Source organism: Tursiops truncatus, chromosome 20 (assembly GCF_011762595.2).
Source record: "Tursiops truncatus isolate mTurTru1 chromosome 20, mTurTru1.mat.Y, whole genome shotgun sequence".
Lineage (NCBI taxonomy): Eukaryota > Metazoa > Chordata > Mammalia > Artiodactyla > Delphinidae > Tursiops > Tursiops truncatus.
Genome location: NC_047053.1, coordinates 6,615,423 through 6,627,211, shown reverse-complemented (window position 1 = coordinate 6,627,211; position 11,789 = coordinate 6,615,423).

Below are 11,789 nucleotides of genomic sequence, written 5' to 3'. Positions count from 1 at the left end.
CATCGCCTGCCTGGGCTGTAACTGTTCTTCCAAGCTGTTGCTGACCAGTGGTTCTCATACAGTAACTCTAGCGCAGGGCTGCTTTGGAATGAGACTGCAGTCTGAGGCTGCACTTTCAGGGCTTTGAAAATGTCCTTCCCAGATGGCATGTCTTGATCTTCAGGGCTAGGGCATCGACAACTGAGTGAGAACGGAATCCTTGCATGTTTTATTCTCTAGACTGTAACAATATCTATAGCTAAGACTGTTGTTGATGGATTGTTTTATAGCAACTGTCATTCTTTAATCCCCACTTTTCCTTCTGCATAATGTTTGCATCTGCCATTTGCCAGGACAATCATAGAGTTAGGAGGGAAAGTTTGTTTTGTGCAAATGGAGATTGATATTTTCCAAGCTATCGAAAACATCTTTGCCTTTTAGGCGGCCATTTTTTCTCTCATAAGCCAAATAATTATTTTTAACATCTACTTTATGTTGATATTTGGTGTTATATCTCTCGGTGGGTCATTAAAAACCCCATACTAAATTCTTGTCATTCTAGGTTTTTTGTTTTTTTTTTTTTATCATTTGGCTTGTTACCAAGAGACTTAGCATTGCCTTAATTCCAAAATCTCTTTTAACATTCTCCTTTTGGCATGAGAGATTTCAACTGTCAGTTAACAGATCTAACCACAGAGAAATGAGAGCTTCAGCACGAAGAAGTTTCTTCATCCCACATAAATTCCACAGGCTTCTTTTCTTTCCGTCCAGAAAAAGAAAAGAGGCAAAAATTTAAGAGTTCATCGCATGTATGTGAGCCACCGTCCTCCGTTGATAGATGTGTCTCTCAGTGTTGGCGTGTTACTTCGGTTGGGTCTTTCCTTTGCTCTCAGGCAGTGAATTACTTGGGGGGAGGGCCAGGATCTCTTCTAAATTAGGTACGATATTTAGCCCTCTGTGGGTGTAATACTTGTGATTTTGTAAACGAACAATAACAAACCTTTCTAAAAACTACAGTGAATCATGAAAAGGTAGGTAAAATACTATGGTTTTAATAAGATGTTTGTTTTTGTTTACATTTTTAGATTAAGAATTTTTCTGGGTATTTAAAAAATATTGGTAAAGTGTATAAGTATTCATTGCTTGTCAGGAGGGGGTGGTTAGCATGGAATAGTCCATTGCCCCTGGACAGTTCTAAGTGCAGCTGAGAACTCACTGTCAAAATTCATTCTTTCCTAAATGGTCCTTTAATCCTGGAATTCAGATGAGGGTGGTCTCTGAGAATAAGACGTTCTGAAAAAATGATTTCCCAGCATTTATAAGCAGACATTTGGAAGCACAATCTATTTACATAACTGCAAAAATATGGAAATGCTGTACAGTGAAGAGCTGTTCCCAGCATCGTTAGCCTAAATAAATCCCCTCTGTCATCAATAAATGAATAAAGCAGAGTCTTACCTCTGGATTCCAGATGAAGATGCAGGTTCAGAAGCGTCCACACTGTAAAATAACAAGTTTCTTATTAGTGAAGCTCTGAAATTCCAGTAAGATAGTTATAGAATTAAAATATTTCCCTGGTCTAAAACTTGGCTGTATGAAAATAAAAGTCAAAGTTGGGAGGAACAGTCTCATGCTCAGAGATGGGCCACGGGGTAAGCTGTTTCTGCCCCCAGAGTCCTTCAGGTCCCAAGGCCCTCATCACTTACCTCTGGGTTCTTGGTGGAGATGAAGCAGGAGGGCTTCTTCATGCTTATATAGGGGCTGATGTGCTGATGCTGCAGCTACCTCCTCTTTGTTAGAGCAAGACATTTGGCAGCATGAACCCTCAGAATAATTTGTACTGACATTTGTCACGTTTGGATATAATTAGAAGTATTCATATTATTTTGAGTATGTGAACCAATCTCCTATAAATAACTTGACAGCGACCAATATGCTGGCAGAGAATGCTTTCTAGTGTGCTGGGAAGGTAATCTTTGACAGTGCCTGGTGGGGCCTCCTAAAAGCTATATTCGTTTTGGCAAACTCTCTCGCACATGCCTGTGGTGACCCAGTGATCACATACTCAGCGACGCATTGCTTTCAGGACCCTATAACCACTTTTCCTTCTTTGGTACCACAGGAACCCCCACCTCCTCCACACCCTTGGGCCACTGCCAAGGCTCCCCCTTGGAGTCTGGGCTCAGGCAGCAGGGCCAAGGTGAGAGGAGATGCTATCCTGAGTCTCTACCGTCGGGTCAGTGCCCATCCACCCAACACTGAAAAAAATGATTATTTATTACAAAATAATATGTATTCATTGTAGGAAAAAATACAGATAAGCAAAGAGAAAAAATGTCTATAATCCCAATATGCAGAGGTAAGATATAAACATATAAGTGCATATATGTATAAGATATAGACATATAAGTACATATATGTCTTACAACCTACTTTAAAAATTATATCACAGGTAATTTTCATACCACTAATGAAATTTACACCCTTATTCTTTCTTTTTTAAAATAATTAATTAATTAATTTTGGCTGCGTTGGGTCTTCGTTGCTGCGGGCAGGCTTTCTCTAGTTGCGGCGAGCAAGGGCTACTCTTCGTTGCAGAGCACAGGCTCTAGGTGCGCGGGCCTCACTAGCTGTGGTATGTGGGCTCAGTAGCTGTGGCTCGCGGGCTGTAGAGCGCAGGCTCTGTAGCTGTGGCGCACGGGCTTAGCTGCTCCGTGGCTTGTGGGATCTTCCCGGACCAGGGCTCCAACCTGTGTGCCCTGCATTGGCAGGCGGATTCTTAACCACTGCGCCACCAGGGAAGTCCCTACACCCTTATTCTTTAAACAAATTATATTATGATCATTCTTTTAAAATTAGAATCTTTTCTTCTTTTAATGGCTAGGGATATTGAGGTATAATTTATATACGGCAAAATTGACTCTTTTTAGGTGACGGTTATATAAGAGTTTTTCTGCTGCTATTTAAAAAATATTTTTAAATTTACAATAAAATTCACTTCTTTTGTTTTATAGTTCTATGAGTTTTTGCATGTGTACTCTTTCTTGTAACCACTGGCATAGACAGGATGCAGAACTTCATTTCTGTGAGTTTCGATAAACATGTGCTGTTGTGCAACCTCTTACGTTCTAATTATATGAAAAATTAAAGCCTTGTAGATTAGACAAAAATTAATTGGATTGCATCTAATGTCTCATAAAATATGATATTTGATGTATACTTTATATCTGGTTTTCGAATAATTGTAATCATAAATGTGAATTAAACTGTTCCATTCGTAGATATAAGGCCAAGAGAATTGAAAACATACACTTATACAGAAACTTGCACATAAATGTTCATAACAGCATTATCCATAATAGCTAAGTGGAAACAACCCACATGTCCATCAACAGACAAATGCATAAATAAAATGTGGTATATCCATACAGTGGTATATTATTCAACCATGAAAAAGAATGAAGTCCTGATACATGATACAACATGGATGAACCTTGAAGACACTAATGCTAAGTAAACAAAGCTGGATGCAATGTGTTCATATTTGAATAACAAGAACAGGCAAATCCACAGAGACAAAAAGTAGATTAGTGGTTGCCAGACAATGGTCTGGAGAGGAGAGATTAGGGAATGACCGCTAATGGGGTTTCTTTTTGAGGTGATGAAAATGTTCTCGAATTAGGTAGTGGTTATGGTTGCACAACTTTGTGAATCTACTAAAACCACTGAATTGTTCATTCAAATGGTGAATTTTATAGTATGTGAATTATATCTAAAAAACTGCATTGGATTTTACCAGTGTTTTTTCTGTATCTATTGAAATTATATTTTTTTCTTCTCTCACTTGTTAATATAATGAACTGTGTTAGATTTCCTCACTTTTACTGTTCTGCAATTCATGAAATAAAACCTATTGATGTAATGTTTAATTTCCTGCTGCTTTTAAGTTTATGCATTTTTTTAAAAAAATGTGGGATTTCTGCATCTGAGTTCATATGGGACTAGGCCATAGTTGTCTTTTCTTGTGCTATCCTTTTCTGGTTCTGATATAGGATCGTGCTAGTTTTGTAAAATGAGTGCCTCCCATTTGTTTCTATTTTCTTCAACAGTGTGTTTAGGATGTGAATAATCTGTTCCATGAAGGCTTAGAACAGTTCCTTCAGGAAACTCTTTTTGCCTGTAGCCACTTTGGAGGAGAAATCTTTCACTCTAATTTAAGTTTTTTCATGACTATTGATTAGTTTGTTCAGAGTTTCTACCTTTTTTTTTTTTTTTTTTTTGCCCATTTGGAGAATTTATATTTTCCTAGAAAATTGCCCATTTCATGTGGGTTTTTAGATATTTTTATGCCTTTTTATAGTTAAAAAACCTCCTGTGTAGGCATTTATTCCTTATAATTTTTTAACGTATTTTTTTCTTTTTATTTTAAACCATATTTGCCAAAGTTTTGTCTTTTGTGTTGGTCTTTTTAATTTAGATTTACCAAATAAGTTTTTTTCTATTTTATTATTTTCTGCTTTTAATCTTATTCATTCCTTTATTTCTTTAGGTTTATTATATTGGTCTTTAATCTAGCATCTTGAACTGAAAGCTAACTTCATTTATTTTCATTCTTTCTTATGATCTTGCATGTTTATTTATGGTTATGAATTTTTCTTTGGTTACTACTTTGGCTAAATCCCATGGGTTGATATGTAGTACCCTTGTATGATTGTCCTTCAATTATAGTTTTTTTAAAGCTTCTATTTCCATTTCAACTCCCAAATTATCTAAAGTATTTTTTTTTTTAATTTCCAGATGTATAAATTTGGGCTTTGGGAGGAGGATTCTCTTTTAGCTGATAGTTCCTTTTATCGTATGTGTGTGTGTGTGTGTGTGTGTGTGTGTGTGCGTGCGTGCGTGCGCACATGCAGTTTATTTCCTGGTAGGTCCAGTAGGAATGAGGGATCTCATGTGTTTATTTTTGTGCATGTAAGTAACACAATAATTCAGATAGCATCCAGAGCAGAATATTATCAGCACCCCATAAACCTCTCTTGATCCTCCTCATTATAACTCTTATTTCCCTCTCCTAAAGGTAACTATGATTTTTACTTTATTTTTTATTAAGAAAATTTTTTTTACCATCTTTATTGGAGTATAATTGCTTTACATTGTTGTGTTAGTTTCTGCTGTATAACAAAGTGAATCAGCTATATGTATACATATATCCCCATATCCCCTCCCTTTTGCATCTCCCTGCCACACTCGTTATCCCATCCCTCTAAGTGGTCACAAAGTACCGAGCTGATCTCCCTGTGCTACGCGGCTGCTTTCCACTAGCTATCTATTCTACATTTGGTAGTGTATGTATGTCAATGCCACTCTCTCACTTCGTGCCAGCATACCCTTCCTGCTCCCCGAGTCCTCAAGTACATTCTCTACATCTGTGTCTTTATTCCTGTCCTGCCCCTAGGTTCTTCAGAACCATTTTTTTTTTTTAGATTCCATATGTATGTGTTAGCATACAGTATTTGCTTTTCTCTTTCTGACTTACTTCACTCTGTATGACAGGCTCTAGGTCCATCCACCTGAATACAAATCACTCAATTTCATTTCTTTTTATGGCTGAGTAATATTCCATTTTATATATGTGCCACATCTTCTTTATCCATTCATCTGTTGATGGACACTTAGGTTGCTTCCATGTCCTGGCTATTGTAAATAGTGCTGTAATGAACATTGTGGGTACATGGCTCTTTTTGAATTATGGTTTTCTCAGGGTATATGCCCAGTAGTGTGATTGCTGGGTTATATGGTAGTTCTATTTTTAGTTTTTTGAGGAACCTCCATACTGTTCTCCATAGTGGCTGTATCAATTTACACTCCCACCAACAGTGCAAGAGGGTTCCCTTTTCTCCACACTCTCTCCAGCATTTATTGTTTGTAGATTTTTTGATGATGGCCATTCTGACCAGTGTGAGGTGATACCTCACTGTAGTTTTGATTTGAATTTCTCTAATGATTAGTGATGTTGAGCGTCCTTTCATGTGTTTGTTGGCAATCTGTATATCTTCTTTGGAGAAATGTCTATCTAGGTCTTCTGCCCATTTTTGGATTGGGTGGTTTGTTTGTTTTTGGTATTGAGCTGCATGAGCTGCTTGTAAATTTTGAGATTAATCCTTTGTCAGTTGCTTCATTTGCAAATATTTTCTCCCATTCTGAGGGCTTTTTGTCTTGCTTATGGTTTCCTTTGCTGTGCAGAAGCTTTTAACTTTCATTGGGTCCGATTTGTTTATTTTTGTTTCCATTTCTCTAGGAGTTGGGTCAAAAAGGATCTTGCTGTGATTTATGTCATAGAGTGTTCTGCCTAAGTTTTCCTCTAAGAGTTTTATAGTGTCTGACTTTACATTTAGGTCTTTAATCCATTTTGAGTTTATTCTTGTGTATGGCGTTAGGGAGTGTTCTAATTTCATTCTTTTACGTGTAGCTGTCCGGTTTTCCCAGCACCATTTATTGAAGAGGCTGTCTTTTCTCCATTGTATATTCTTGCCTGCTTTATCAAAGATAAGGTGACCATATGTTCATGGGTTTATCTCTGGGCTTTCTATCCTGTTCCATTGATCTATATTTCTGTTTATGTGCGAGTAACATACTGTCTTGGTTACTGTAGCTTTATAGTATAGTTTGATGTCAGGGAGACTGGTTCCTCCATCTCCGTTTTTCGTTCTCAAGAATGATTTGGCTATTTGGGGTCTTTTGTGTTTCCATACAAATTGTGCAATTTTTTGTTCTAGTTCTGTGAAAAATGCCATTGGTAGTTTCATAGGGATTGCATTGAATCTGTAGATTGCTTTGTGCAGTATAGTCATTTTCACAATGTTGATTCTTCCAATCCAAGAACATGGTATAGCTCTCCATCTGTTTGTATCATCTTTAATTTCTTTCATCAGTGTCTTACAGTTTTCTGCATACAGGTCTTTTGTCTCCTTAGGTAGGTTTATCCCTAGGTATTTTATTCCTTTTGTTGCAGTGGTAAATGGGAGTGTTTCCTTAATTTCTCTTTCAGATTTTTCATCATTAGTTTATAGGAATGCAGGAGATTTCTGTGCATTAATTTTATATCCTCTTACTTTACCAAATTCATTGATTAGCTCTAGTAGTTTTCTGGTAGCATCTTTAGGATTCTCTATGTGTAGTATCATGTCATCTGCAAACAGTGACAGTTTTACTTCTTCTTTTCTGATTTGGATTCCTTTTATTTCTTTTTCATCTCTGATTGCTGTGGCTAAAACTTCCAGAGCTATGTTGAATAATAGTGGTGACAGTCGGCAACATTTTCTTGTTCCTGATCTTAGTGGAAATGGTTTCAGTTTTACACCATTCAGAACAATGTTGGCAGTGGGTTTGTCATGTATGGCTTTTATTATGTTGAGGTAAGTTCCCTCTGTGCCTACTCTCTGGAGAGTTTTTATCATAAATGGGTGTTGAATTCTGTTGAAAGCTTTTTCTGCATCTGTTGAGATTATCATATGATTTTTATCCTTCAATTTATTAGTATGGTGTATCACACTGATTGATTTGCGTATATTGAAGAATCCTTGCATTCCTGGGATAAACCCCACTTGATCATGGTGTATGATCCATGGTGTATGTTGGATTCTGTTTGCTAGTATTTTGTTGAGGATTTTTGCATCTATGTTCATCAGTGATATTAGCCTGTAGTTTTCTTTTTTTGTGACATCTTTGTCTGGTTTCGGTATCAGAGTGATGGTGGCCTCGTAGAATGAGTTTGGGAGTGTTCCTCCCTCTGCTATATTTTGGAAGAGTTTGAGAAGGATAGGTGTTAGCTCTTCTCTAAATGTTTGATAGAATTCGCCTGTGAGTCCATCTGTTCCTGGGCTTTTGTTTGTTGGAAGTTTTTTTGTGTGTGTGTTACGCGGGCCTCTCACTGTTGTGGCCTCTTCCGTTGCGGAGCACAGGCTCTGGACGCACAGGCTTAGTGGGCATGGCTCACGGGCCCAGCCGCTCCGTGGCATGTGGGATCCTCCCAGACCGGGGCACAAACCCGTGTCCCCTGCATCGGCAGGCGGACTCTCAACCACTGTGCCACCAGGGAAGCCCTGTTGGAAGATTTTTAATCAGAGTTTCAATTTCAGTGCTTGTGATTGGTCTGTTCATATTTTCTATTTCTTCCTGATTCAGTCTTGGCACATTGTGCATTTCTAAGAATTAGTCCATTTCTTCCAGGTTGTCCATTTTATTGGCATAGAGTTGCTTGTAGTAATCTCTCGTGATCCTTTGTACTTCTGCAGTGTCAGTTGTTACTTCTCCTTTTTCATTTCTAATTCTGTTGATTTGAGTCTTCTCCCTTTTTTTCTTGATGAGTCTGGCTAATGGTTTATCAATTTTGTTTATCTTGTCAAAGAACCAGCTTTTAGTTTTATTGATCTTTGCTATCGTTTCCTTCATTTCTTTTTCATTTTTTTCTTATCTGACCTTTATGATTTCTTTCCTTCTGCTGACTTTGGGGTTTTTTGTTCTTCTTTCTCTGATTGCTTTAGGTGTAAGATTAGGTTGTTTATTTGAGATTTTTCTTGTTTTTTGAGGTAGGATTGTATTGCTATAAACTTCCCTGTTAGAACTGCTTTTGCTGCATCCCATAGGTTTTGGACCGTCATGTTTTCATTGTCATTTATTTCTAGATATTTTTTGATTTCCTCTTTGATTTCTTCAGTGATCCCTTGGTTATTTAGTAGCATATTGTTTAGCCTCCATGTGTTTGTATTGTTTACAGTTTTTTTTCCCTGTAATTGCTATCTAGTCTCATGGTGTTGTTGTTGGAAAAGATACTTGATATGATTTCAGTTTTCTTAAATTTACCAAGGCTTGATTTGGAATCCAAGATATGGTCTATCCTGGAGAATGTTTCATGAGCACTTGAGAAGAAAGTGTATTCTGTTGTTTCTGGATGGAATGTCCTATAAATATCAATTAAGTCCATCTTGTTTAATGTGTCATTTAAAGCTTGTGTTTCCTTATTTATTTTCATTTTGGATGATCAATCCATTGGTGAGAGTGGGGTGTTAAAGTCCCCTACTATTATTGTGTTATTGTCGATTTCCCCTTTTATGGCTGTTAGCATTTGCCTTATGTATTGAGGTGCTTCTATGTTGGGTGCATAAATATTTAGAATTGTTCTATCTTCTTCTTGGATTGATCCCGTGATCATTATGTAGTGTCCTTCTTTGTCTCTTGTAATAGTGTTTATTTTAAAGTCTATTTTGTCTGATATGAAAATTGCTACTCCAGCTTTCTTTTGATTTCCATTTGCATGGAATATCTTTTTCCATCCCCTCACTTTCAGTCTGTATGTATCCCTAGGCCTGAAGTGGGTCTCTTGGAGACAGCATATGTATGGGTCTTGTTTCTGTATCCATTCCGCCAGTCTGTGTCTTTTGGTTGGAGCATTTAAGCCATTTACATTTAAGGTAATTATCAATATGTGTGTTCCTATTACCATTTTCTTAATTGTTTTGGGTTTGTTTTTGTAGGTCTTTTCCTCTTCTTGTGTTTTCCTCCATAGAGAAGTTCCTTTAGCACTTGTTGTAAAGTTGGTTTGGTGGTGCTGAATTCTGTTAACTTTTGCTTATCTGTAAAGGTTTTAATTTCTCCATCGAATCTGAATGAGTAATCTTGGTTGTAGGTTTTTCCCTTTCATCACTTTAAGTATGTCCTGCACTCCCTTCTGGCTTGCAGAGTTTCTGCTGAAAGATCAGCTGTTAACCTATGGAGATTCCCTTATATGTTATTTGTTGTTTTTCCCTTGCTACTTTTAATATTTTTTCTTTATATGTAATTTTTGATAATTTGAATAATATGTGTCTCAGCGTGTTTCTCTTTGGGTTTATCCTGTATGGTACTCTCTCTGCTTCCTGGACTTGATTGACTATTTCCTTTTCCATGTTAGGGAAGTTTTCGACTAAAATATCTTCAAATATTTTCTCAGACCCTTTCTTTTTCTCTTCTTCTTCTGGGACCCCATAATTTGAATGTTGATGTGTTTAATGTTGTCCCAGAGGTCTCTGAGACTTTCCTCAATTCTTTTCATTCTTTTTTCTTCTGTTCCACGGCAGTGAATTCCACCATTCTGTCTTCCAGGTCACTTATCCGTTCTTCTGACTCAGTTATTCTGCTATTGATTCCTCCTAGAGAATTTTTAATTTCATTTATTGTGTTGTTCATCACTGTTTGTTTGCTCTTTAGTTCTTCTAGGTCCTTGTTAAATGTTTCTGGTTTTTTTCTCCATTCTCTTTCCAAGATTTTGGATCATCTTTATTATTATTACTCTGAATTCTTTTTCAGGTAGGTTGCCTATTTTGTCTTCATTTATTTGGTCTTGTAGGTTTTTACCTTGCTTCTTTGTGTGTAACATATTTTTTTGTCGTTTCTTTTTTTTTTTTTTTTTTTTTTTTTTTATGGGTGGTGCTGTATTCTCGTCTTACTGGTTGTTTGGCCCGAGACATTCAGCCCTGGAGTTTGCAGGCAGTTGGGTAGAGCTGGGTCTTAGTGCTGAGTTGAGGACCACGGGAGGCCTCACTCCGGGGTCTCACTCTGATTGATATTCCCTGGGATCTGAGGTTCTCTGTTAGTCCAGTGGTTTGGACTTGGAGCTCCCACCACAGGAGCTCGGGCCCGACCTCCGGCCTGGGAACCAAGATCCCGCAAGCGTGCGGCAGGCGAAGTAGTGGTCCTCCAAAGACATGGACATCTGTATCTCTCGAACTGCCTGGCTGATGCACGGCGATGGGGACCTGGCGCCACTGGAGGGTCAGGGTGGTGGCCTGAGGCACACGGGGTGGCCTGGTGTCCTCGGGGTCAGAGCCGGGCCATCTGTGCCGCCCGTGCTGACCAGCGTGCCAGGGACGCTGCATGAGCTTGACAGGCATCTGCACCCCGGATTCACATCCGATGCCCCGGATTTGCTCTTAACATTTTCTTAATTGTTTAGGGTTTGTTGTTGTAGGTCTTTTCCTTCTCTTGTGTTTCCTGCCTAGAGAAGTTCTTTTAGCATTTGTCGTAAAGTTGGTTTGGTGGTGCTGAATTCTCTTAGCTTTTTGTGTCTGTAAAGATTTTAATTTCTCCATCGAATCTGAATGAGATCCTTGCTGGGTAGAGTAATTTTAGCTGTAGGTTTTTGCCTTTCATAACTTTAAATATGTCCTGCCACTCCCTTCTGGCTTGCAGAGTTTCTGCTGAAAGATCAGCTGTTAACCTTATGGGAATTCCCTTGTATGTTATTTGTTGCTTTTCCCTTGCTGCTTTTAATATGTTTTCTTTGTATTTAATTTTTCATAGTTTGATTAATATGTGTCTTGGCGTGTTTCTCCATGGATTTATCCTGTATGGGACTCTCTGTGCTTCTTGGACTTGACTGATTACTTCCTTTCCCATGTTAGGGAAGTTTTCAACCATAATCTCTTCAAATATTTTCGCAGTCCCTTTCTTTTTCTCTTCTTCTGCTGGGACCCCTATAATGCGAATGTTGGTGTGTTTAATGTTGTCCCAGAGGTCTCTGAGACTGTCCTCAATTCTTTTCATTCTTTTTTCTTTATTCTGCTCTGCGGTAGTTATTTCCACTATTTTATCTTCCAGGTCACTTACCCGTTCTTCTGCCTCAGTTATTCTGCTATTGATTCCTTCTAGAGAATTTTTAATTTCATTTATTGTGCTGTACATCACTGTTTGTTTGCTCTTTAGTTCTTCTAGATCCTTGTTAAACGTTTCTTGTATTTTGTTCATTCTATTTCCAAGATTTTGGATCATCTTCA